Source organism: Penaeus chinensis, chromosome 12, assembly GCF_019202785.1.
Source record: "Penaeus chinensis breed Huanghai No. 1 chromosome 12, ASM1920278v2, whole genome shotgun sequence".
NCBI lineage: Eukaryota > Metazoa > Arthropoda > Malacostraca > Decapoda > Penaeidae > Penaeus > Penaeus chinensis.
Window position 1 is genome coordinate 36,433,434 of NC_061830.1, and position 25,607 is coordinate 36,459,040.

Genomic DNA, 25,607 nt, shown 5'->3' on the forward strand with positions numbered 1-25,607 from the left:
AGAGAGAGAGAGAGAGAGAGAGAGAGAGAGAGGGAGAGAGAGAGAGAGAGAGAGAGAGAGAGAGAGAGGAGAGAGAGAGAGAGGAGAGAGAGAGAGAGAGAGGGAGAGGGAGAGGGAGAGGGAGAGGGAGAGGGAGAGGGAGAGGGAGAGGAGAGAGAGAGAGAGAGAGAGAGAGGGAGAGGGAGAGGGAGAGGGAGAGGGAGAGAGAGAGAGAGAATACACACAGAATATGTATAAAATGCACGAAAAAACGATGAACAGAAAATACTGAAGAAATCAACACGAAAAAGAACTTGACAAACAACCGTAGGCCTATAAAACGACCTTCCTAACGACCTAAAAAAGGAAATAAGAAAGGGAAGAAGTAGTTTGACCACTGAAGAATATGGGGGGGAGGGGGAGGGGGAGGGGGAGGGGGAGGGGGAAGGAGAGGAGGAGGAGGAGGAGGAGGAGGAGGTGGAGGAGGAAGAGGAGGAGGAAGAGGAGGAGAAGAAGAAGACGGAGAAGAAGAAGGAGAAGGATAAAATAAAGAAGAACAAAAATAAGAAAGAAAGAAAAAAAGAAGAGAGCGAAAAGAAGTAAAACGGCAAGAAACGACCTAACAAGAACGACCACTTTAAAAGGTTGATTCTAAACAGGGAATCAAGGATGACGCGACAAACAATCCAGATAAAACGTTTAAGGGCTGAGGGTAGGAGGAGGTGGAGGAAGAGGAAGAGTAGGAGGAGGAGGGAGGAGAGAGAAAGAGGAGGAGGAGGAGGAGGAGGAGGAGGAGGAGGAGGAGGAGGAGGAGGAGGAGGAGGAGGAGGAGGAGGAGGAGGAGGAGGAGGAGGAGGAAGAGGAGGAGATGGAGGTGGGAGGAGATGATGTAGATTGAGTGGATGGAGGAGGGGGGAGGGGAGAAAGAAGAGGAAGAAGAAGAAAGGGGGGAATGTAAAAGAGAAGAGGAGAGGAAGAAGGGGAAGATGAACAAGGCGAATGGGGGAAGAAGGAAAAGGGGCAGGGGAGAGAGGAAGGGCAGGGGAAAGGGTACATCAGTTCTGGCACCAAGTGGAGACGAGGGAAGGGGGGAGGGGGAGGGGGAGGGGGTAGGTAGGTGTCCATCACAATGTCTTGCCCGAGCTATTCTCAAGGTAATTTGTCTTGCGTTAATGACCTATTATAAATGGTCTGTGATTAGTGGCCTCGTACTAATGGTCTATTGTTAGTGAACTTTTACTAATAGTCCATCAATAATCACCTATTTTTATTTTTTATTAGTGCTTGATATATTACCATTGGTCTATGAGTAATGACACCATTATCAATAGTTTCGCGTTACAGTCTGAGCTGTCTTTACCGGTTTATTACAGATCAGCTGAAGGACGCGGGTTGGGGAGGGAGGGGGAGTAGGGGGGAGGGAATGGGGGAGGGAATGGGAATGGGAATGGGGAAGGGGAAGGGAAAAAAGAAGAAAAGTGGAAACAAGTGGGAAAAGGAAGAGAAGACGGGAGGGGGGGGGAGGGAAGCAAACTAAAGCCAAACTAAAGCTAGGTAAGGCAAAGGTATACCATAGGGGAAGGAAAGGGTGGGGGGATAGTACCCAGGAGAGGTGAGGTTGGGGTAAGGGTTGGAGGGGGAGGGGACAGAGAGCCTAACAAAAGTCGCTAGCGTAAAAGTTGATGCTACAAAGTCGCTAACTTTATTAATCTTTCGTTAACTTCTTTCCACGCACAGACAAACTCCTCAAATAACTCGAGGGAAAGGAGGGGGAGGAGGGAAGGGAGGAAGGAGAGTAAGGGGAAGGAGGAGAGTAAGGGGGAGGGAAGGAGGAGAGTAAGGGGGAGGGAAGGAGGAAAGGGGAGGGTAGGAGGGAAGGGGAGGGAGAAGGCCAGAAGGGAGAGGATAAGGGAGAAGATATAGAAAAGGATAAGGAAGAGAGGAAGAAGCAGGAGAAAGGCAAAGAAAGAAACCAATCAGGAAGAGGAAGAAATGCAGAGGAAGTGAGAAACGAACAAGAAAAAAGGAGACAAGGAAAAGGGAACGGGAGGGGAAGAAAGAGGGAGAAAGAAAACAGGAAACTAGGAGGTTAGGAGTGAAGGGGAGGAAATGTAAGTTGCAAAAGGGCATGGAAATAAATGCAGATAATGCCAAGGGGAAAAAAAATGAAAGCAGTTCTAACACCGAAAGAAAGAAAGGCAAAGACAAAGATATGAAAAGATGGGGGAGAGAGAGACAAAAAAACAAAAACAAAAAGAGATATACAATTAAACAGACACAGAAAGCCAGAGACATCCCCACCACAAACCAAACACGAAGGATATCCTGCTGCACGCACACACACGCACACATACACACAAAGCAGATGAGGTCGTGAGCAGATATTTCACCATTCCGGTGTGCTTGAAAATGCGCGAGAGTGAGGCAAGTCGGTGAATAGATGTGCCTGTGTGTGTGTGTGTGTGTGTGTGTGTGTGTGTGTGTGTGTGTGTGTGTGTGTGTGTGTGTGTGTGTGTGTGTGTGTGTGTGTGTGTCTGTGTGTGTGTGTGTGTAAATACACCGCCTGACATTTATATACAGAATCTAGGCATGTGGCAATATGTATAGGCACTGTTTGGATTTGTAAATACTACCTGTACTTTAAGTAAAACAACTGTATACTTGTTTAAGTGTATGTATGTGCATGGGTAAGTAAAAGCATGCGTCTGTAAGTGTATGTGTTTGTCCGAGTGTAAACAGATGGGGAATACAGAAAGACAAACCAACAGACAGACAAAAAGGGGAAGAACAAAACACAAACCAGTGCATGTGACATTCAAAATGGAATCGGGATGTGAGAGCCATGAAGACGTAGAGGATAGAGGAGGAGGAGAAAGAGAGGAGGAGGAGGAGAAGAGGAGGAGGAGGAGAAGGAGGAGGAGGAGGAGGAGGAGGAGGAGGAGGAGGAGGAGGAGGAGGAGGAGGAGGAGGAGGAGGAGGAGGAGGAGGAGGAGGAGGAGGAGGAGGTGGTGGAGGAGGTGGTGAAGGAGGAGAAAGAGAGGAGGAGGAGGAGGAGAAAGAGAGGAGGAGGAGGAGGAGAAAGAGAGGAGGAGGAGGAGGAGAAAGAGAGGAGGAGGAGGAGGAGAAAGAGAGGAGGAGGAGGAGGAGAAAGAGAGGAGGAGGAGGAGGAGGAGGAGGAGGAGGAGGAGGAGGAGGAGGAGGAGAGAAGAGGAGGAGGAGGGGTAGGGGGGGGAGGAGGAGGAGGAGGAGGAGGAGGAGGAGGAGGAGGAGGAGGAGGAGGAGGAGGAGAGAGGAGATGGGGAGAGAAGGAGACTACAGAAGGGGAGGGGAAAGGCGGGAGGAGGAGGAGGAGGAGGAGGAGGAAGGAGATGGGGGGAGGAGAAGTAAGAAGGGGAGGGGAGGGGGGAAAAAATAGAAAAGTAAACAGCGAAGGAGTGGACCGAACAACTGGTGCAGCAGTAAATAATTCCCGGAAAAAGTGCGGGCGTCTTCAAGACATTGGGGATTGGGGGGAGGGGGGAGTAAGGGGGAAGAGGGGGACGGACACGGGGGTATTTGATGGGGGGGAAGGGAGAGGGGTATGGAGGAGGGGGAGGGATGGGAGGATGCGAGAAGGGGAAGGAGTGAGGAGAGGGGAGGGGAGGCCAGCAATACCGACAGACACAGACACACTGGCAACTCGTAAGCACGCACATAGACAAATCTAGACACAGACACAGACAGGAGTGACGTCAATTCAGCCTCTTTGGTAAATATAAAACCAATATCTGAAAGAGAGAAAGAGAGAGAAAGAGAGAGAAAGAGAGAGAGAGAGAGAGAGAGAGAGAGAGAGAGAGAGAGAGAGAGAGAGAGAGAGAGAGAGAGAGAGAGAGAGAGAGAGAGAGAGAGAGAGAGAGAGAGAGAGAGAGAGAGAGCGCCTAGAAAGGGGGGGGGGGGGAGAAAGAGGTCACAAGACAGAGAAGCGCGCACCAAACACAAACACACGCACACACACACACGCACTTCGCTAGCCGGCACTGCTCTAAGTGCCTGTAACAACAGCGCGACTGTGCGTGTGCGTGTGTGTGTCTGTGTCAAGGTCATTGTCCCAAACACACTCGAGAAAAAAATCTCTTCCCCTCTCTAACTCTCCCCAACCCTTCCATCACGGTAGAAGAAGCATCCCACTGTTGATAACGATAATAAAGTTACAATGATCTGCGCGTAAACTCCTTTTCCACCATCAGCATTAGCTTCCTCCCCACTCTCCCTCTCCCTTTTTTCCCTCACGCCGCCCTCCTCCCGTCACCCTCTCCCCCCCTCTCTGTACCTCCTCCTCCCCCACCCCGTCTCTTACGTCATCAGCCCTCGCCCGATTTGTGACTCGCCTGGATGACGACTGTGGAATTTTACTCCCCGTCTCCCGCCATTTCTTTTCCTCGTGTATCCCTCTTCCTCTCTGTCTTAGGCTGGGTGACGTACATCTCTCTCTACTGCATCAATATTTATTTATCTTGACTACCATACCGATTCTCTCTCTCTCTCTCTCTCTCTCTCTCTCTCTCTCTCTCTCTCTCTCTCTCTCTCTCTCTCTCTCTCTCTCTCTCTCTCTCTGTTACCCCCTTAGGTCCATTTTCTGTGACGCTCTGTCTTTGTTCCTGATAACTCCGGGATTCCTCGTGAAAGGATATCCTTGTTTTTACATAAAAAGTGAGATTGCATGCACTAGAACGGGTGGGGAGAGGGGGAGGGGTGGGGAGAGGTGAGGATGAAAGGGGAATGGGGGGAGGGGGAAGGGAGAAGCAGGAGGGGGGTGGGGAGACGGAAGGGGAAGCACTACCGGGGTTTCGTATCAACAATCAATGACCGCTGTGTTTTTATTAATAACAGGAATAGTAAGGCAACATCACCATCCATTCCTTTCCGGAAGATGGACAGAGCTCTTTTTAATAAACGACTGTTATTGTGAGACCCTCTCAACATCACCACGGCAACGAACCCGCCTACTCCATAAACGCATAACACCGCCGCAATCACAGCACAACACACAACCTAACACGTGCTCAGCCAACCACGAGAGTCAGTACACACGGTAAGCTAGAAGCACGGTACAATCAACAGCAAGTGTCGCACAGGAGGGGAAAAAAAAACACGTGGTCAGCGGTTTAGCGATGGCTCGGACGACCCCTGGTGCTGACTCACTCTTCTAGAGACAGACACGCACACACACACACATACACAGGCTCACACACAAGCCCGCCCACCCTTCCTTCCACGCCCCACACACTTACTCGGGTTGTCTGCACCTGCTTTACGACGAGGAAGGCGCTGACTCGTGCTAGTAACAAACAGCCTAAGAAGAACCTACGTCACGGGGTCTTTTCATGCTTCGTAAGGAGAGCCTCGAGCCGCTGAGGTGGCCGCTCTAGCCTTCCGCGAAAGCTGGGGCCGAGTGGGGGATTTGAAGGTCTTTTGGTATTTTCTTCTTCTTCTTCTTCTTCTTCTTCTTCTTCTTCTTCTTCTTCTTCTTCTTCTTCTTCTTCTTCTTCTTCTTCTTCTTCTTCTTCTTCTTCTTCTTCTTCTTCTTCTTCTTCTTCTTCTCTTTTGACTGGCTTTTTATTTGACTTTAGTTATTTTTCTTTACTATTAACCACAACGTTTAACATCCTCACCGTCATTAATAAAACATCTCACGTCTCTCATCACATCGCCCATCGAGATACAAGACCGCTTTAGGAATCCTAGCAACATCCGGGGCTTCTGACTCGGCTGACAGGCAGGCTAGCCATCGCCGGACCCCAGACATCGAATGCTGACTCACGGCGTACTGTGCATTCCGCTAGACGCTCTCCCTCCCTCCCTCCCTCGTCTACCTGCCTTTCCCTCCCCTTGTGTCACCGCAACCACGTGACAACATAAGCTGGGAGAGTCTCCCCCTCCCCATCTCGATCCGTTCATGTTGCGAAAATGGGAGTGAGAGAGGGTGACTCGTTTAAACTTCACGTTTCGCTCCGCAAAGTTCCCCGCGAGTCCGCACGACGCTTAGCTTCAGCGATCCTTAGGCCGATCCTCGTCTGCTTCGAAGGCAACTCGCAGCGTCCATGGCAACACAATATGGCGGTGCGAGGCGTCGGCGGGCGTATGCGAGAATTTTTCCCGCGCTCACTTCCGCGTCAGGGGAAGTAAAAAGTACAGAAAAAGTCTAAGAAGAGTTTTCGTTGTAGATGTTGCGACACCGGGGCAGCGTGCAACAGAAGCGGTGGCGGTGTGCAAGTGGCAACAAGTAGGTAGTTTCTATTTGGAAACAATACATTACGACAGATGGCTTTTTATTTCAACAATGGGACGAGAACATTATGTAGGAGAGGCAAAGAGCCCGCAGCGCGAACGCCACGTTATCACAACCCGCTTTGCATAACCGCTGCTCATAACACACAGAGTGACTACGGTGTTCAACGACCACGACGACACGTGGGAAGGAACGTATTGCCTCTGCAGCGCGGACCCCTAGCCATCATGAACCCGCGAGACACGACCCCGCGCCAAACACATGCCCCTCAACCTCCCCCTCCCTCTGTAGCTTTTAAAGCAGAAACAACTCTGCGGGATTCGTCATGAAGCGGCAACAGAGGGTACAAGCGTGCACGGCGATGATGAAAGTGGCGGTCGGTGCATACATTACCTAACAACCAATGACCAACTCGTTCGGTACACCATATTCCGAGGAAGTTTATAATTGCCACGACAGAAAAATGAAGCAAAAAACGGAAAGAAATGCGGGAGGCACACAAGCAAATCCAATGACCGCAGCAGAGGACAAGGGGAGAAGCAGCGGCTGCGGCAGCAGCGGCGGCGATGTTGGCCACGTGATCAGTGACATCCGCTGTCTGACCTTGCCCGTCAAGGCTCCGTAAACACACGCGTCTTCAACCCACAGACAAGCGGCACGAGATAGATTGCCGCCGCATTCCCCACCAACTATTACTTATCGATCAAAGATACAACTGCTGTTGAGGGAGAGAGGAGGTGGAGGGAGGGAGGGAGGGAAGATGGTGAGAGGGGACTTGGGAGGAAAGGAGAGAGGCAGGGTGAGCTTGCACACGACTCAGGGAGAAATGGCGACCTGATACAACCCCCTCTCCCAACTAAATTTAAGCTTAATGACGTAAACTGTGGTGGCACCTGACAGCACACCACATTCCCTTCTCTATCCTCATTCTGATCTCTCTCTCTCTCTCTCTCTCTCTCTCTCTCTCTCTCTCTCTCTCTCTCTCTCTCTCTCTCTCTCTCTCTCTCTCTCTCTCTCTCTCTCTCTCTCTCTCTCAAACGCAGCGCTAAATTATTCAAACTCGCCGCCAAACTGCCCTGGATCCTCCCTCCGAATAAACGCTTAGGAATTTCTTTGGGTACATAAGTCAATCACAAAATATGGTGATAACAACGGTTTTAAACCTTGGCGATAACTTATTTTCGCTTTGCAGACTCTATACACCTTAAATCCTTCGAAAACTCGCACAGTAAGAACAACAGGCTTAACTACTGTTCACCTGGCTGAACCACCGCCCAACCCACGCTAACAAGGCGATTTAACCAATAATAAAAGAATTACCGACTTGGTGGCAACACTAAGGTCTTCTTTCACACATACGCAACCCGCTCTTGCCACAACGCACCTCGTTGTCCACATTTCTCTATTCTTTCCTCCTTTCCCGTCAACCGACCTTCCACAAAGCATCGACACCGACGAGGCCCATTCCCCAAGGCAGGGGAAAATCAAACCCGTCCGATAAAAGATCTAAAAAAAAAAAAGGAGGGGAAAAGATGGAAATAAATAATATTCCTCGGAAAATGTCGCCAGTCGCCATCCCTGCCCGGTGTCAGATAGGCGTAAGCAACCCCGCCATGCATGACGAGACACCAGAACGCTCAGGTTTTACTTTCGTTACAAGCTGCCACTCATCCAAGCCTTAAACCACATTACCTACCCTCCCCACCCATCTCGTTCCCTTCCCTCCCTCCCTCCTCCCTCCCTCTCTCTCTCTCTCTTTCCTACCAACCCCCTTCTGTCCCCCCCCCCCTTCACTCCTTCCTACCAACCCCCTTCTCCTCTTCCTACCTCCCCCCACTGCTCCTCCTCCTCCTCTTACCCCTATACCCCCCCTCCCCTTCCTTTTCCCTCACCCTACCCCCCTCCTCCCATTCTCTCTCTCTCTCTCTGATATTACCACACTGTGAACCACCACTCCCTTGCTCTGCGTGACATCAACACCACCCGCTGTATGCGCTTCCATTTTCCAATCGAGTTTTCTTTCAAGTCGATTCAAACACTGCGGTTGATGCGAGGAATACGACTGTAATGCAGAAAAGAAGGTGGATGTGTTTTCCTTCCTTCCTCACTCTCTCAATTCTCAACATTTAGAGTAACAAATAACCCATTTATCCATACCGGAAAGGCTTGCTTACCCCCCTCTCTCATCGTTTCCAAAAAAATTCTTCACTTATTTCGAATAAATAACTCACAAAAAGTGCACGAAAATGACGGTATTCAAAAGTTCGAGAGTGCACCTTTCAAATTAATGCTCCTTGGTCACTTTCAAATTCCTGCTTCTTTGTCGCAAACACTTCTTTGGTCCTGTTTTTCCCCATTTTCTAATCCACATTATGGCGCATTTCCATCCTTATCAGTAATTTCGTGTCCGGCAATCTCTTTCTCCGCGTGGCACAATATTCACAATGGAAAGCATGTGTTCAAAAAGTAACAAAACAGGATAACTGTTCAGCGTTCACCTCCAGCAACAGTGTGGATGAATGAAGTCTCTTTCTCCAGGGGAAATGCAAAGCGAATAATTTAGAAAGTCATTAATCACTTTTCAAATAAACACAATGGCTGCTTCCCTTGTCCAGTCAGCGCACTTTCAGTAAACTGCATTATTAAACCTTAACTCCTCCACTGTCTTATCACAAATGTTATTTCATTCACTCGCTTTCGAATAATATCACCACCACCACCCTAACTGTTAGAAGAAATACACAGGGTAATAGACCGTTATCCAGTAGTCCACTTTCTATGGCCAAAGAACACGATATCCAATGGGTTCGTAAGGCGTCCATAAACCGCACACAAATACACCATCTTCATTGAAATAAATAAACATCACTAATGGAGAGAATAACATAAATAAAAAAATACATCACAAATTGAGAAAGATAATGATAGCGCAGAACGAAGGATAAAGAGAGAACAGAGCGAGAGTTAAGAAAAAAAAATATGGGGGGAAATGGTTATGAGCACGACACAACACACACACACAAACACCTACACAATGCTACCATAAGACTGAACGGCGAAGTCTGTCTAACCAACTCCACCAAGCAACCAAACAGCGAACGTACGAACTCACACGTGTGGGGTACGTCACCCGCTGCCGATTTTTACTTCGCGCTTTTTCTCTTTTTTGCGTGTGGGGTTCGAGGGGGGAGGTTGGGGTGGGGTTTTGTGGGTTCGAAGGGTTGAGAGAGGTTGTCTCAAGGATCCTGCGGCGAAAAATAAAAGGAAACAGGAAGGAATGCGTGGAATTGAATTAATCGGTGACCTCGCGACAACACTAACGCCAAGAAATCGACTAACCGGTCACTCAGCCGCCTTGCTTTGCCCGGGTAAAGAGAGAGAGAGAGAGAGAGAGAGAGAGAGAGAGAGAGAGAGAGAGAGAGAGAGAGAGAGAGAGAGAGAGAGAGAGAGAGAGAGAGAGAGAGAGAGAGAGAGAGAGAGAGAGAGAGAGAGAGAGAGAGAGAGAGAGAGAGAGAGAGAGAGAGGGGGGGGGGAGATATAGAGAGGGGGGATATAGGAAGGGGAGGGGACCAAAGAGAGAGAGAGAGAGGAGAGACTGAGGCACAGAGCAGAGAGAGAGAGAGAGAGAGAGATGGAAAAAAAAGAAAAACCAGACCTTGTAACCTCTGTTTCTCTCAGACTCCCACCACAGCGATCTTTCTCCCTCGTTCGCCTCTGTACCCGATTCGTCCTACGGCCGGAGTTCGCGTAGGAACTCGCTCCTAATCGCTACCAACGGACGAGGGGGTTTGGGGCGAAGTGGAAACTGTATAATAGCAGGTTCCGGTGTGGGTTCGCTCTAGCGGGGTTCGTGAGTAAGAGCGTTGGGGGGGAACGTGGGAATTTGGCCCTTATGGCACCCACCTGTAAGGGACAACCTCTTTATTCGGTGTGGGGGTGGGGGAGGGGGAGTATGTGTGGGGGGGACATTAGTGTAGCATCAATCGATAATATTACCACCATCTTGCGACGCCTTGTCGGCTCACTTGATGAGGAATCCATAGCAACGCGGGAATGGAAATCATGTCATACAGACAGAATCGGAACGAAGAAAGGAAAAAAATAGAAGTATAAGGACCTCGTTATAAGAGACTTGGGAGGTTGATGCCGACCGCCATCGACTCTCAACCTTTGTTCGAAAGATGGCAGGTTCACTGCCCTCTTTTCAGCCCCTATGCAAAAGCTGAAGAGGCGTATGTGGGGATCTTCCAACATCCATTTCCCTCCCCCCATTCCCCCTTTTCTGTATGCATGTTAAAGAGCAAACATGTGCCCACCTCTGAGTCAGTAAAACTCGGTGACGTTGCGCAAAAATTTCTTCGTGTTGCTCGCTAGCTCTCCGGGCCGCGATGTCGGCTGGCGGAGCTTACTCTTGCCACAACCGATATTAAACCATTTTTCTCAAATTTGTTATCCGGTCGAATTGGGAGCTGCCGAATATATTTGGCATTCCCAACGTCCCTGCCAATGAGTCTGTGAAACTTCCAAAACTTTCCGTCGAGTAATAAGAAAGTTTTGGAAAGTGAGTGCATAATATCACCACTTGACGTCCAGTCCGCGTGGATGAGCCCAGGAAATGACAAATGGCGACAATTATAACCTTTATTCTATTGATATTTATGCCACCGCACGCTAGTAGAACTTCTCGAGTGTTCTCACTCCCCTTATTAACATACTCTTTGCTTTGCGTCCAGTTAGACTTTATAAATGAGAAAGCTGTTGATTGGACAAGGCTTCGAGAATGCAGCTGGGATATTTCTGCATGTCGAGTCAGTCCATTGAACTAAGTGTATTCGCCCTAATGTCGACGCCTGGGACAGTCGACAGATGCTCGCTGGGAGCCAAGGCTATCCTGCCATACATTAACAGCGATCTTCATGAGAAAGAACTTCCAAGAGACATAACTTCTCGAACTTTCTTCCCGAGACCCAAGAAAGCGGTTAAGCTCGGACCGGCTTGGCTAACGGCTCTCATCAATACTGAAAATAAATAATGATATGCGCACTATCAATGTTGTAATAGCACAGCCTACTGAACGAAAGATTAGTGTTCCAATCTGCCCTGAACAGAAAAAAAAAAAAAAAAGCGCGCGACTCAGCCCGAAGCCGAAATATGCATTCCTCACTCTAAACAATATATTCCCGCCACTGATCTTTCTCCCCTGCCTAACCTCTCTACCCCCGCGGCCTCCAGCCACTGGCGCGAGGCAAGGGGGCAGGGGAGGGGTACGGGGTATTCTGGGTGGGGGCAAGGGGTACTGGGTGAAGGTTGGGGAGTCTGGTGAGCCGGGCAGGGGCAGGGGGTGGGCATCATGGACAGGTTGTAGTGTACTCTGCCCTCTTACTTGCCCTAGCCTCGTCCCTGACTGCCGTCCTCCGATGCCCTCCCGGCTGGCGTTCATACCCCTTCCTGTCCCCCTGGCCCCATGCCCCTGCATCCTCTCACCTCCCCCTGTCTCATCTCTCCGGCTCTCATTATATCCAGAATAAATAATCCTGTCTCTCTCTCTCTCTCTCTCTCTCTCTCTCTCTCTCTCTCTCTCTCTCTCTCTCTCTCTCTCTCTCTCTCTCTCTCTCTCTCTCTCTCTCGTGGGGGGTTATTGGCCTTGGTATAACAGCCCTTTTTCTGCGTTACCATCGTCTTGCCCAATGCATTGTCGTTACGGAAACTGTAACTGGCTCTTTTTATTCGGTGGAACAATAGCACTTTAACCCTTTTCACATACTCAAAGACATTACTTTTTTTTCTAAACATACCTTCTACATAAAGGTCAGTTAACGTCACTTGTCTAATGAAAGAAATAACTAAGGGACGTTTGGATTTTTCCACGGTCAAAAAAAGGTTATAAAAGTCTACGAACACGAACGCGTATGTTAATTGGCAATTGTTATTACCCCCCCTACAGTCTTAAAATTGGATCTCTTTTTCGAAAACGAGTCCAAATAATAACTAAAAAGAGGAATCCTGTGGATATCGCAATGACTAACCAGACACAGACACACAGACACAGACACACAGACACACACACACAGACACACACACACACACACACACACACACACACACACACACACACACACACACACACACACACACACACACACACACACACACACACACACACACACACACACACACACACACACACACACACACACTCGGCGTCAGTCAGTCAGGCCAACACAGTTCAAGCGAGAGCGAGAGAGAGAGATATAGCTATGACGCCACCTTGACTCCGACGGCCCCGAGTACCCTAGACTTTCCGGGGTTAGATAATGGCATCACCGCTGTCGATAAGGCTCAAAGTCGCGCGCGTCGCTTTACCGGATCGAGTTTGGGTGGTGGAGGTCTCCTCTGGTCAGTCCTTACCACTCATCTCTCTCTCTCTCTCTCTCTCTCTCTCTCTCTCTCTCTCTCTCTCTCTCTCTCTCTCTCTCTCTCTCTCTCTCTCTCTCTCCCTCTCTCTGTGTGTGTGTGTGATATAAACACCTGTACTTAATGAATCTATCTATGCATTTCTTCCCATTATTCTTCATCTCCTTCCCTACTTCTCCTCCCCCCCCCCCATTCTTCCTTTTTATCCCCATCTTTTTCAATAGCTTTCGTCCACGTATCAGAGCAGGAGCGATGAAGGAGGCGGCGGGAGGTGACGATCACATGCGTGCGTCCTGGAGATAAGGTGTTCGTACCATTTGTAGTTTGTCACGGGACATGACTCTTCCTCCCTCGCCCACATGGGAATGCCCTCAGATAAAGGGGCGGGGGGGGGAGTAAGGGGGGTAAGGGGATGGGGGGTATTTCATTTCTAGAGTGGTGACGGAGAGGGGGGGGAGGGGGAGGTTATCTGATAAGGCTTATCGGGGCGTAAGGTCAGTCTAATCATCACCCTCAGCACAATCGTGTTTGATGCCAAGCCGGAAAACAATGCAACGTCTTGTAATTCGTTCATAAAAAAAAAAAAATTGACAAATATCCAGTATTATCTAGACAGATATCTGGAGCTCTTACGGTATTTGTCAAAAAGATTTGTTGTCGGAACTTCTTTAATCCGACTCAAATATCAATGATAACTCCTAACACAAGTCAAAAGGAAGGGGAAAAATAAAAAAACAAATAAGATCCGTATTCCTTGAAAACTATCCAAACATTAACTCGACTAAACAATTAGTAGAGAAAACAAGGTTAATTCGCATCCAACACTCGTCGACAGAAGCATCACAAATACTCCTTTCCGAGTGAACCCAAATAAACAATCACTAAAGAACAAGAAAGAACAATCAGCAGCGACCAGAGCAAGAACAATCAGCAGCAACCAAGCAAGAACAACAGCAATGCAAGCAGCAAGAACAGAAAGTGTATAAGCGCCATTATTGTTCATCTGGCAGCCTCCGCGACGTGGGTGCGCCCGGCCGAAATTGGCGGGAAAATATTGCCTACTTCCTAACACGGTCTTTCCATGAAGTCTTGTCCTTGAAGCTTCCTACGGCCCCTCCTCCTCCTCCTCCCCCTTCCCCTCCTCGTCCCCTCCTTCTTCCCCTCTCTCCCCCCACCCCTACTCTTCTTCTCCCCTCCCCTTCTCCTTCTCCTTCTGCCACCCCCCCCCCTCCCTCTCCCCCCCACCTCCTGCTGCTTCTCCGGTCCGAGGCAAGAAAAAAAAAAAAAAAGCCTTCACTTCAGCGCGGCGAAAATTATCGTGCACTCAGAAACGACAATGTGACAACGCATCTTCAAGAATGTAGTTTTCGTGTATCCGACTAAGACAGTGGGAGAGGGTCCTTTTCAACTCGTTAATTGGGGAGATTTGCGGTGTTTTTTTTTTTTTTTTTAAATAGAACAATTGGAATAGCGAAATGATTGCGGGGAGAAGCGTATTGTTTTCGGGGTATAAAAGGACACTAGGGGGAACTCCTATAGGACAAAAAAAAAAAAAAAAAAAAACTTATGCAGATAAACAAGTTCATAATGTAAGCGTAACGTCGCTGCATTGCAACAGTTAAAATACCTATTTATTCACTCGAATAAAAAAACATAAATATATATTTGTAATTACAGAGTAAATATCAATGATCAACGACCTGCATTCAAGCTCAAAATCACCCAACACCATTTAAAAAACACAACCTTCCCTTTCATAAAATAAAAAAAGAGAAAACATATTTACATCTATTCTGATTAATAGGACGTTCTCGGAATTAAGAAGCCCACGCAAACTAAGATTCGGCAAGCGATATCCGAACACCGAATTAGCCCCTCCAGCACACACACACACATACATACTCGCACGCACACACGCACGTACACACACACACACACACACACGAAACTCTTGCGACTTGGCAACTCCCCACCTTCCCCGTCATGGCGGCGGGAGAGGCAGCGCTATTGCCAACTTTCAGACAATATACTTCGCAAACACACTTGTCGCCTTGCCATACAAAGCACGCTCATGCACACCCATCCCCACACCGCCCCACGCCCCCTCCCTCCTCCCCCCGGAGCTAGGGCGAAGGGCGTCGCGGGGAATTAAGTGTGATCGGGACGCTAAAAAGGGCACTAGGGCAGTTGGGCCAGCGTGAAGTGTCCGCCCGCCACCGCCGCCGCCGCCGCCGCCGCCGCTGCCGTCGCCGCTAGCTCGCTCGCACCAGAGTTTCTGTTGGTGTAAGATCCTCCGGCGTAAACTTGGCCCTTCGACATCCTCTCCTCACTCGCTTCCCAACTCGGCCGAAGGAGATCTCGTTCCGTCTCTTATTTTTTTCCCCCTTTCCTTTTTTTTTTTAATACCTCCTCCCCTTCTTATACATCATGTTACTCTTTCTAACGCTGATTATAGGGGGCTTTTTTTAGAGCGTCGCTGAGGGGATTTTTTTTTTCCCAAGTTTATTTTTTATTTGTCTTGTTAGGACTTGATATGGTACGCTCTTTACTTCCGCTAAGCTTTAACCTTTGTTTAACCTTTCTTGGTAGTCGAACTTTTATTATTATTCTCCATGACACGCGTTCATTTCTTTTTTTTGGCGTGAAAGGAACCAAAGCATTCATGACGGCGAATTAATTCTGCAAAACGGACCAAAACTTTGTACATAAAAGAAAAAAAAATCCTTGATTTTCTTTGGGAAAACGTGATGCAACATCCAATCATGCTCCAATTATACACAGCTAGAGAGAGAGAGAGAGAGAGAGAGAGAGAGAGAGAGAGAGAGAGAGAGAGAGAGAGAGAGAGAGAGAGAGAGAGAGAGAGAGAGAGAGAAGTATCATCCAAACAATTTCCACGATCGGCTTATAACAAAAAAGAACCGAGTTATATAAGCTCATTACCACAGCCTCACCTGCTACAACACCCACAAAACAAACGGACTCCCCACTTTGAAAAAGTTAGTCCTCAAACCTCAAGGAAAAAAAACAGGATCTAGCTGCTAGCGTGTTGCCATATCTTACCAAACTCTCTTTTTTTTTTTTATCTTAATCTCGAACTCAACAGAAGTCTTTGTGACACTCGTGGTACGCAGCTCTCCCGGAGAATACGCAATAGACTTCACTATTTTGTTTTGTTTTGTTTTTTAAACTCGAATTGAAGCCGTTTTTTTAGTCTTCTTCTCAGAGCCCTGATCGTGGCAGTAACTTCCTGACTGCTCGTTATCCTCTTAGCCCCGAACAGCGTTAATGAACAACAAACGCAGATTACTTTTACGGTCGGCGGTTAAAGAGCAGCTAACAATCTAACAATCAGAAGCAACGCCAGAACACACCTATTCCTGCCAGTGTATACAGACTCCATGCCAATGATTTGTTAATAGCATTAACTTATCGTTATATAAGATGCTTCGTCACTGAATGATCGTTTGGTATTTGCTGACTAATATTACAAATGCGATCTGACTTTTTATTCTTGAATGAGGATTCCGGAACATCCCTTTGTATAGGCCTGCTGTGGACGCAAGGCTGAATGAACGGAGAGTGAGAGTGATGGGGAGCTTATGCCATTCAGGTATTATTATCCGGGAATTTTATGCGGAAGAATTTAACTGACACGACAGAGGTTGAACTACCTATCCTCTCATTTTTTTTTTTTTTTTTTTGAGTATCTGATTCGAAAACTTTTTCGCCGCCCTCTAATGAAGCAGTAAGGCAAAAATAATTGCATATCCTGACTGGAACTGCTCTCTTTACATATAAAATAGGTAACTTCTCCCCAGCAAACAGCTTGACAGAATGACAAATAGCCGGCGTATCCTATTCCGGATGCACGACTGGCCCAGGTATAAGGTAACATGTCCATCCTCTCTCCTCGCGCCTCATACCTGCACGGACACGCACATAAGCTCGTCTGCAAACCGATCGTGGTTTCACGCGCAATCTTATTGACTTACAGAGCTCATCGTGTGCACCTGCTGATGTCATAAATACGACAGAGTCATTTACAAGTATAATCACCACAGCTGCAGGTAAATGCCACACTTGCATGCACAAGTAACGAAGTCCTACATAATCCAGCGTACTCTCGTTTCGCTCATGCTCAGCGGTCTGTTTCTTTTGTCTTATTCCTTTAGTGAATATATTCTACATTCAGATTTCACCTTCTGCATGCACTTCGTCCGGCCACTCCATGCCAAAGACACCTCCATGGGCTGAAAAGATTGCGCGCATCTGATCTGAATATGCAAATCCCGGTCGGCGAACGAACATTTCCAAGCCGCTGAGAGAGTACCATCAACGTAACGATCGTTATGCGCTACCTGCTGTCCTCTTCCCCCTTCCTACCTCCCCTCTACCCTCTCCTCTCCCCCTACGTCCACGTCCACCCACGCCCGTGCGTTACAACAACACCCCGTTACCTTCTCCCTCCCTTCTTACCTCCCCTTCCCCTCCGCCCCTCTTGCTCCTCGCCTCCCTCCCCCTACCCCGGCTCCCCTCCCACCCCTAACCCCAGCCCCCTCTCCCTCCCTCGGTGCAGTACAAGAGAAAGACTATATTTTTAGCCCCCCTCTCTGGCCGCTCGCCCCAAGGACTGACTGGCGGGTGAGGCGAACTCTAACCTAACATTTCCGCTGCGAGAGAGACGAGGAGACGCGTGGAGGCCGCGCTCCGTGTTACGCTCCACTCCACCTGGACACCCACGCCCTCCCGACCCCCCCTCTCCCTTTCCCTCCCCTCCTTTTGCCCTTATACATCCCTCCAAGCATCCCTACATGTGGCCTCTGTCCTTCACCGCTATCCATTTTCTTCCTGTTTTCTGTCTTCCTTTTCCTCTTTATCGAATCTTCCTTTCTTCCATTTCCTCTTTATCGAATCTTCCTTCCTTCCTTTCTCCTCCTCCTCTTCCTCGCTCCCTCCCTCTCTCCCTTCTTTCTTCCTCCCTCCTTCTCTCCCTTCCTTCTTTCTTCCTCCCTCCTTCTCTCCCTCCCTCTCTCCCTTCTTTCTTCCTCCCTCCTTCTCTCCCTTCCTTCTTTCTTCCTCCCTCCTTCTCTCCCTTCTTTCTTTCTTCCTCCCTCCCCCCTCTTCTTCCCTCCCTTCCTCCCTCCCCTCAGAAAACTAATCCATCGCTCACATAAACTTCCCTCACAGCCCCCACCTTGTAACCCTGTAACGCAACACTTGATGTATATACGCAGCGGGGCACCGTAAGCGACGATGGCTCGATCTCGTACTGCGCATCTCTCCCGCATTTGTTTTTCTGTTCCTTTCTCTTTTCGCTCTTCTCTTTGCTGCCTTGCCTTGTCTTGTGTTTTTGTCTTAGCTCTCATCTCTTCACTTTTCTTTATTTGTCTTCTCTTCTCTTCTCTTCTCTCTGTCTGTCTCTATCTCACTCCTCTTTTCGACTCTCCTCTTCTCATTTAGATAAACCCCTTAGTGCTACGCCGTCAATCCTTTTCTAATTTCCTGTCTTCCCCAACTATCGCCAACATCCCATAATAAAAGAGATGCCGACTTCCTCAGGCCGACAAACCGACAGACAGACAGGCGAACGGACGGACCCCAAGCGCACGTCAACAGCTTTCGAGGGAACGGAAATCGCGCATTGCTAAGCCACTGAAAATAACTCGTGCTGCTTATTAATGGTGTAATCATTGCTAACCACACGCGCATACGAACACATGCACACACACACACACACACACACACAGATACAGACACAAATATAGATACATACATACATATATACATACATAGAGACAGACACACACACGCCCAAATACAGGACGGCTTCCTCCTCCCTTCCTGCCTCACTCTCACTCCTTACATCGGTATTTCTATCCCTTGGTCATTTTCCGGATTTCGGTCTCTCGGTCTCAGGCTCCTCACATACGCATATCCCAAGCTCGCTACAGCAATCTTTCATTCTTTCTCTCTCTCTCTCTCTCTCTCTCTCTCTCTCTCTCTCTCTCTCTCTCTCTCTCTCTCTCTCTCTCTCTCTCTCTCTCTCTCTCTCTCTCTCTCTCTCTCTCTCTCTCTCTCTCGTCTTCTCGCCTTTCGTGGAAAAGTGACGCATTCTCCAAATCCTTCCTATGCCTTTGTATTTTTCCGTATTTCTTCGGGGTCTTTGTATTCAACATTTATTTTTTTTAGAGGGAAGGTGGGAGGAGTGCAAATGAATGTTGGGTGGCAGGAGAGAAAAAAGAAGGAAAGAAAAAATGCCATACGGAAACATTATTGTGCACCGCAACGCACAATTGGTAGAGCTGCAACGGAGGCGAGATGACAGTTGCAGATATTTAGAGCTATCTTTACACTCAAACCCATAGGAAGCAGCATTTCTACACAATTCATCCCGGGGAGGAAAGTATATCAACTCGGTTTACTTGTCATGTATGTCATAACTCTTATTTTACCAATTGTTAAAGCGTATTGGATTCCACACAACTGCCTTTCAAGTGCATTAAACGCCATTCTCGGACGGAACACCCATTTCGGTTTATTGAACGACCAAAACCCCTTCCTCGACCACATACCACACCCTCTATTAATTCATAAAGCCCACAAGATCCCATACGAATAAAATAAACCAAAAAAAGGGGACCCGCCATAAATGGCAACACATGCACTCTCCTCAGACAGATATCAAAATTCGGCCTTCGACACCCGGCTCTCGGAATAATGGCGACCATGTGGCAACACTCGTCGGCCGGCAAAATACTGCTACACGTTGGCAACACTCCCCCTAGCATTGCCAACGTGCTCTTTTATTACGCTTTTTGTATGCTTTATTACACCTGTCTTCGCTGTTGCTTAATTAGGCCTATTCGGTGCATCGGAGAGAGGGTTCGAACCCGACCACGGCGATCGAGAGCGATTAGAGGATCCAGTCGGGGAGGAACTTGTAGTAAATGAATTATGAACCATAAATTGAAGAGTGAATCCTTGGCGGCATTGGTTGGCGTTGCGGGCAAGAAAGACACAGACAACTCGGGGTCGGCCAAGAACCGATGTTAGATGGATAATATATTTTCCTTCAAGATTTCTTTCTCTCTCTCTCTCTCTCTTTCTCTCCCTTTTCTCTTTTTTCCCCTCACTTCCCCACCCTTTTCTCCTCGAGCCTAATGCGGGAGACGAGGACTCTCGTTCGAAAATGGGGTAGTTAAAAAAAAAAAAAAAAAAAAGGCGGATAAAGCAAAAGGTTAAACACGAGTTATTTTTTTTTCATTTTCCTTCTCTCAAACGGGAAATCCCCCTCCCAACTCCTTTATACATATACATATAAATATACATATAAATAAAACGAACAGCAGAACAGCAAAACAAAACAAAAACTTCCGCGCAGAAAATTACGATTCCCCTTTGGATAACCGAACAAGAGAAATCGATCAATAATGCTACTGGAATCCACGAAGAACCGACCAAGGACTTTATATTCGTTTCCCAAACTCGACCGGCGGCAGAAGTATAAACACGTGATGAATAATACGGTCACAGTGTTCCCCAACTCTGCTGGTACAGACTGAGCGAAAGGTTGTGCAATTAGTCAGAATGATTAGGACGTCTACCAAAATCCGTCGACCTGTGTTTTTCACTTCTCTCTCTCTCTCTCTTTTGCCTTTTTCGCTTCTTTTTCTGCTTTGTTTTAAGGTTGTTGTTTTTTTTATCTGAACTCTCTAATTATCTTATTTTTTTATGTCTCACTAGCGAAACCTTTTACTGGAATTTCCAAGTTAGAAGTCATTCCTTTAATCGTGTCATGAAATGCGCTCAACACTCTACAGCGGTTTACGGAAAGGAAAAAATATACAATTTCCAAGAAAACGAGAGAGAGAGAGAGAGAGAGAGAGAGAGAGAGAGAGAGAGAGAGAGAGAGAGAGAGAGAGAGAGAGAGAGAGAGAGAGAGAGAGAGAGATAGAGAGCAATAGACCGAAAGAAAACGAGAAGGAAGATAGAAAAAAAAGTGAAAAAAAATGGGACCCTGCGCGCCGCGTCCATCTACCGAGAGATTCAACCACATAATTCCCTGGTCGCTTGCTCTGCCGGCTAACAACACCCACCATACAGCGAGGAAACTAATGGCTCGTCAAAAACAGCCGACAAACTTAACTGCACGTGATTCAACTCCTTCTGTTTATTTCCTTTTTTTTTCTTCTTCTTTCTTAATCTGTCTCTGAGTCCTTTTTCTCTTTCTTTGTTTTAGCTCTTTTCCTATCTTTACCTCTTTTCTACTCTCTCTGCTTTTCCTTTCACTTACCTTCCTCCCCATTTCCCCTCTTTCCCTTCTTCCCCTCCCTTTCCCACCTTTCCCTCACCTTCCTCACCCCTCCCCCCCTTTCCCTCACCTTCCTCACCCTTTCCCCCCACCCTCCCCTCCCCCCTCAACTCCACCTAAACTTAACCACTTTAACTTCAAACTTTTTTCTTCAACCAACTGGGAGATCAAGCTCGGACCCCGTTAAGAAGGACACTGGATAACGTGGTCAGCTGCAAAGGCTTGTTGCGATGAGGGGAAGGAGGAGGGAGGGGAGGGGGCGGGAGGGGGAGGGAGATGGGAGGGGGAAGAAAGGAAGGACAGGTGGGGTGAGAAGGGGTGGGGGAGGGGGTGGAGAGAGGGATAGAATGGGGAGGGGGAAGGAAGGTGGGTAGAGGGAGGGGAAGGACGAGGGAGGGGGAGGGAAGGGGGAAGGAAGGGGGAAGGGGGAAGGCGGGAGGGAGGGAGAACAAGAGGGAGAGACGATGGGTGGGTGGGTGGATAGGAGGAAGGGAGGGAGGGAGGGGTAAGGGAGCAGAGACAGAGGCGAAAAATAAATGGAAAGAGAGCGAGCAGTGAGAGAGTGAGAGAGAGTGAGAGTGAGAGAGAGAGAGAGAGAGAGAGAGAGAGAGAGAGAGAGAGAGAGAGAGAGAGAGAGAGAGAGAGAGGGGGGGGGGGGGGGAGTAGGCGGAGCGGGGAGAGGGGAAGGAGAAGAGAGAAGAGGGGAGGGGAGGGGCGGGGAGGGGACACTGATGGTTGGAACGCTTGTGTGGGAGGGAAGGGGGGAGGAGGTTGGGAAGTCGATATATTGGTTCTGAGGGGAAGAAAAAGTAGGGGAGAGCGAGGGAAGCGGAGAGGGGATTGGGGGTGACCGTGTCGAGATGACATGAGGGGGGGGGGAGGAGGAGGAGGAGGAGGAGGAGGAGGAGGAGGTGGGGGAGGAGGAGGAGGAGGAGGAGGAGGAGGAGGAGGAGGAGGAGGAGGAGGTGGAGGAGGAGGAGGTGATGGTGGTGAAGGAGTTGGAGGTGGTGGTGGAGGAGGAGGATGACGTGGTGGAGGAGGTGGATGTAGAGGAGGAGGAAGAAGAGAAAGAACAGGAGGTTGAGGTGGAAGAGGAGGAAGAGGAAGAGGAAGAGGAGGAGGAAGAGGTAGAGCAAGAGGAGGAGGAAGAGGTAGAGGAAGAGGAGGAAGAGGTAGAGGAAGAGGAGGAGGAGAAGGAGGAAGAAGAGGAGGAGAAGCTGTAGAAGTAGGAGTATGAGATTACAAGTTATTATAAAATCCAGTCATAAACTCCAAAAGGTCACTACACTTCACCGAATCAAAGACAAACGGACACATGGTCAAAACAAGTCCATAAGTACACAAACAAACAAAATAAAACAAATAAACGAGTAAACAAGGAAAAAAAATAAAAAATATAACACCGGGAGAAACCTCCGCGCTAGAACACGACCAGAGCGAGGGATAAATTACTTTCTAATACATAAAGGCAAGCGAGAAAGAGAGAAAAAGAGAGGGAGAGAGAAAGGGAAAGCACGTTAGAGAATGAAAGGTGACCGCAAGGCGAGGCGGGCGTGCGGGAGGGGGCCGAGCGAGAGAGTGGGGGAGGGGGGGTTCCTGGACGACAGCGGAGTGGGGGGGAGGGGAGGGAAAGGGGGTGAGGAGAAGGGGGAGGAAAGGGGGAAAGGGGGAGGTGGAGGGGGCAAGAGAAGGGAGGGAAGGGGAAGGGGAAGAGGAGGAGGAAAGGGGGTGAGGGGAAGGAGGAAAGGGGGGAAAGGAGGAGGGGGAAAGGGGAGAGGAGGAGGGGGAGGAAAGGGGGGGAGAGGAGGAGGGGGGCAAGGGAAGGGAAGGGAAGGGGGGTGGGGCAGGCAAGAAACACAAGGGTGCGGTTAAGGCAGGTACTTCACCCTGATCCCGGGAAATTTTGTTTACTGGTTTAGCCCGAGCGTGTGGAGGCGTAGCGGGTGAGACCGAGTTGATTTACAGCTGAGAAATAGAATAATAGAAACCCCGCTATTTATAAACCTTTTTTTCTGCTTCTTTTGTCTCTTCTTCTTTTCTTTTCTTTTTCTCTCCCTCTTCTTCGTTTCCTACTCTTTCTCTTTCTCATTCCCTTTTCCCTTCTCTGTCTCTCGTGTCTTTTTTTTCTGCTTCTCATTCTCCTCCTCTCTTTCTTTCTCTTTCTCCTCCTCCTGTTCTTCTTCTTCTTCATGGGTATGATCCAAGCACTGGTAATGAGGAGAGAAAGTTCAGATTTCTTTTCCTCCCTACACGCAGAAGAAAGCCGACTTTCTTGGAAGGAAAACCGAGCCCGGAGGAAAACACGGGAAGAAAACAACACAAAACAAAAAAGCACGTACGCTTTCTCGCCAAAAATGCTAAACACAGACAGATAATGATGAAACGTAAATACACACACAACCGAGTATAATAAACTCTAAAATACTCGAAGAACAGAGCATCTCGAGTAATAAAAACAAAAGTGCGAAGCAGGCGTCCTCCTTCCCCATAATAAAAGTTTGGGTAATAAAGTACACCTTCTCGAGACGCGAAGAGCTGTGTAATAAAGTCCCCGTGTAATAAAAGATCGCTCATCCTTATTCATACGGCAAATGGAGGCAAATTATATGGCGTTTGGACACGGGGTGCATCTCCTCGGAAAATGTAGCCCGGCAAGGATGTAGCCTTGGACGACGTTTGTTTGATGACGAGTGTGAGGTCCTGTGTGTGTCTGAACCTGGGATTTTGCCACACATTCTCTCGAGGGGGTTTTATTCTCTCGTTCTCTATCGGTGTCTGTTTGTCTTTCTTGTGTCCGTCCGTTGATCTGGTTATTTCTGACTATCTGCATGTTTGAAGGTCTATCTATATAATATATCTATCTAATTTATCTACAACCAATCTCTCCCAATTATTCTCTTCATTCCACCGTTCCCCAGTGCCCTCCTTCCCCCCAACCGTCCTGTTCCCCTTCTCGTCCCTCCTCTCTCCCATCCACCCCACGTCACTTATCCCAATCTCTTCTTACGGTAATGAACCTATCAACTCACGTATCTTCCCAAAACATGCAAAGTCTATTGATGTGACGTCACACGCCTTTACCTGCGCCTCTCACACACGCGGACACACAAGACACGACAGTTAATCACACACGACAAAAAGGTACCTTGTTTCCCCTCCCCCCCCCCTCCCCCTGACATCACGACTTTGCTTTTGCTTTCCCGTCCTTTCAAACCTCCACATATACAGCATCTCCTTGAACTGCCTAACTGTGCCGTGCAGATAACATCGGATCAGAACACATACATGCTTGATTACTGCCGCGCCAAGCATGCATGTAACCTTTATGCTTGTGGATCTTCCTCTTCCATGCTTTGTTTCTTCTGGAATTTCTTTTTCTTTTCACTCTTTTTTTCCTCTCTCTTTTTTTTTTTTTTAATTGTGTTTCGATTCCTTGATCCGTCCTCTTCGCGTCTCTGTATGTTGTTTGTATTTCTATTTTTTTATTTATTGTTTTTATTTGACTTCCAACGGCTCTACCTATCTTTCCCAGTCTGTCTCGCCATCTTTTTCTCCCTCTCTTCCCCCCCCCTCTCTCACTCACTCTCTCTCTCTCTCTCTCTCTCTCTCTCTCTCTCTCTCTCTCTCTCTCTCTCTCTCTCTCTCTCTCTCTCTCTCTCTCTCTCTCTCTCTCTCTCTCTCTCTCTCTGTCTCTGTCTCTGTCTCTGTCTCTGTCTCTGTCTCTGTCTCTGTCTCTTTCTCTTTCTCTTTCTCTTCTCTTTCTCTTTCTCTTTCTCTTCCTCTCCCTCTCCCTCTTTCTCTTCCTCTACCTTTCATGTCTCTGTGTCTCCGTCTCTATCTCTCCTTACCTCGTAGATTTTCCAATACATCAAGGTATGAACTATAAGACAACTTATACAAATACATCAAAACGAAAAAGAAACACACACAAACAGAAAGAAACACACACACACACACATACACACACACACACACACACACACACACACACACACACAGACAGACACACACACACCGATAAAGACACATAACACACGCGCTAACCTCCCCTGCATGTACATCCACCCCAAGCAGAGCAGAGCAACAGCAGCGGCGGCAGCAGGAAATACTCAAGATAATGTATGCGTCAGCAAAGGTCACAGAACATTCCCATCTCGAGACCTGGTTCAACGAATAGCAAAGGTCACTCGAGCAAAACGTACGAGGGATGAGTCTATCTCGCAACCATAGCTCCTTTTCTGCACATCAATCTGTCTCCAGTTAGCTCTCTGTCTCCCCCCCTATACCTACCCCCTTCCTTCCCTCCCCACTTCTCTTCCCCCTTTCCCTCCCTACCTTCTTTCACTCTTCTTCCTTCTTCCTTCTTCCTTCTCCCTTCCTTCCTTCCTTCCTTCCTTCCTTCCTTCCTTCTCTCTCTCTCTCTCTCTCTCTCTCTCTCTCTCTCTCTCTCTCTCTCTCTCTCTCTCTCTCTCTCTCTCTCTCTCTCTCTCTCTCTCTCTGTCTCTGTCTCTCTCTCTCTCTCTCTCTCTTTCATCCTTCTTTCCTACCTCTCATCTATCCCTTCGCTACTCTTCCTCTACCTGCTTTCCTTGCTTCCTCCTATCCTCCCCTTACCCTCCACTCCTAATACTCTCC

At 48.3% G+C, this 25,607-nt stretch overlaps 1 protein-coding gene across 11 annotated transcripts in view; it reads right to left on the reverse strand.

Moving 5' to 3' along the window:
- LOC125031065 (C-terminal-binding protein-like) overlaps positions 1-25,607 on the reverse strand; it is a 46,672-nt gene that overhangs the window by 17,293 nt on the left and 3,772 nt on the right. Inside the window, exon 1 of one of the 11 annotated variants that reach the window (XM_047621524.1) lies at positions 9,279-9,297. The exons of the other annotated variants lie outside the window; for them this stretch is intronic. The gene's annotated coding sequence lies outside the window, so the exon portion shown is untranslated. Of the gene's footprint in view, positions 1-9,278; positions 9,298-25,607 lie in introns of those variants that run through there. 11 annotated transcript variants of the gene reach the window in all.